Source organism: Barbatula barbatula, assembly GCF_947034865.1.
Source record: "Barbatula barbatula genome assembly, chromosome: 1".
NCBI classification, from domain to species: domain Eukaryota; kingdom Metazoa; phylum Chordata; class Actinopteri; order Cypriniformes; family Nemacheilidae; genus Barbatula; species Barbatula barbatula.
Window position 1 is genome coordinate 18,410,692 of NC_136766.1, and position 2,596 is coordinate 18,413,287.

Consider the following 2,596-nt stretch of genomic DNA (forward strand, 5'->3'; position numbering starts at 1 on the left):
ATCTGAGTGTGGCCTACTTTTCCTGTCTCATATTGTCAAACTTTTGACAATGCTGTAAAATCAGTCAGGTTCCCCCATTACATGTGCATTGTTAGGATACAAGTAACACCACCCTGCCTTGCGACCTACAGAACACACTTCTTTCTTGCTGAAATATGAAAGCTTTCTTTGTTCAATGGACCCTAAGGGCAGGGAGGCACTGTAAGTCTTCAAACCACATATACACACACTTATTCAACTGTTTGTTTGTTGGTATTACAGATAAAAGGGTGGAGAGACTTGCTCACAGGTAGGAAGTCCAGGTGTTTGGTGACTTAAACAGGTAAATGATGTGTGCGCATATACTTTATGGTAAGCTTCAATGCTTAGTCATTGATCTTTCTTCAAACACTCTCAGTGTGCAAATCACTTCAACTGTAAATAATCATGAATAAAGCTTAATAACAAGGTATTAAATGGATCATTCAATACAAAGTTGCTGTACAATATAGCGTATCTAGGCGTCTGGTGGATCAGACACCGTAGACAGAAAGCAGACTGGAAGATTAGCGCAAACTCTTAACCCAGCTGCTGAAATATTAAAGATGAGCTCGGACCGTCAAAACCTACTAACGCTGAGCTCTATGAATCATTAATTTACAGCTTCTCGAGTGTGTGCTGCTGCAGCGCTACTGTCTCAAAAAGGCTGTCTCAGATTTGTGAGGCTGCTGAATTTGAGTTCCCTTCTAGGTTTTGTTTCATGAATTTTAGGTAATGCTCTGTGGTGAATTATTTATCTCGCTGTGGCGGCCTCTGTGGGCACAAGAGAGTAATGCATAACACACACAAGCATTGCGTCCTCTGTCATGTCATGTTACTGCATGGGTGTGTTTATTCAAGCAGCAGTCAGACAGGAGATGAATGTGTCTAACCTGCAGCTTCTTTTGCGCTGTTCACTGTTCGTTTAAACATCTCTCTTGATTTATATTCAACCAAAAATGTTACACCTGGTCTTTCCTGTTGACCACCCTATCAGAAGCTTTGCCCACCCTGCCTCCAACCAGTGCCATTGAGAGACAGGATCTGTGAACTGCCGTTGCTGTGAACATCAAATGCATCGATTCTCTTCAGAAGACCTTTGTTAAGACCACGGCGCTGTGTCGAGTAGTGCCTTGATCGAGGGATGCACTTTTTGGAGCTTCAAAAAATCAACACCCGTTCACTCACATTCGTGGTATTATAACTCTCGACTGGATTATTCTTCCAGAAGAAATCCATATTCAGTTAGGATACCTTGAGAGTGAGTTAAACATGGGGAAATTTAGATTTGGTAGTGAAATATTACTTTAAGTTATTTGTAGCGTAACAGTAACCTCTTTTTAAGTGCACATATAAGCTAACTTTGTTTGTTGAACAACTATAGCAGTAAGCCAACTATCAGAGATTAAACAAAAAGGAAACTGTTTGTCATCGTTAATTCTACAGTATTCATAAGTGTAAAAGTAGAAACCCGGGAGAGGGACGTTGAGAAGGGTCATGTTGTGTGTCTGTTTGCTGACATTTGCCATTGTTAGTACATATAGGCATCTAAAGATGTAACATTATTCTCTCTCGGTTCGTTTGACTATACGCACTTGCCGTCTTTCTCTATGGGATATGTGTAGATGTCAGACCATTTAACTGGAGGTAACGTAATCCTGACAGTTCGTCCCTCCAAGTGAGCAGGTCAGCCAATCTGGTTCCTTCCGTTAAAGTTTACTTTTTTAACAACAGTCACAGTTCCGGGCATATTAGAAACTCAACCATGTTTTTAACCATGGTTATTTTTCGTAAGAGTTCAAATTCAGTGACAATGTACCATATAGCTACATAATATTATACATTTTTGTAATATTATTTATAATTTAAATAAATGGAAAAAATAACATTTTAAAAAGTAAGAGTAAAAGTGTATTGTAATCATAAGTAGGCCTACACTGTAAAATGTTTTGCTGTAGTTATGCAGCTAGTTGACAGTAACTTACTGTAGATTTATATATATATATATAATTTATTGGCAAAAGTTTGTTAAAAAATAAATTAACATTAAGCATGAAGTCTTTATAGTTACAGAAAAAATGATAAAACAACAGCCTCATGGAAAGCATTCTGGGAACCAGAAATCTACATAAACCTGTTTCAGTTTTTTTTCTAATTTTGGTTCCCAGAATGCTCTGCATGAGGCTGTTATTTACAGTTTTTTCTGCAAGGATAAAGATCTGTTAGTGTTTAATGATCATTTATCTTTGAACAAACTGTTGCCGGTAAATTACATAAATGTAAATCTACAGTAAGTTACTGGCAAACTGCTTCCAGTAAAACTGTTATTTCTGTGTAGGCTGCTGTAAAACAGTCTAAATGTAGATTAATGTTTTAACATTACATCACATGTCTTTATACTGTAGCTTTTGATGAAAGCCTGACAGAAAAAGTAACCTAACAGATGACTATTAAACTCTTCTCCTGACAGCATCATGACAGTCACCTAGCCGGTGACAGACACCACCTCTGTTGGTAAACAAATTAATCTTCTTAAAGGTCGCCCTTTGTTGTAACGCTTGGCAGTGTGTGGTGATGA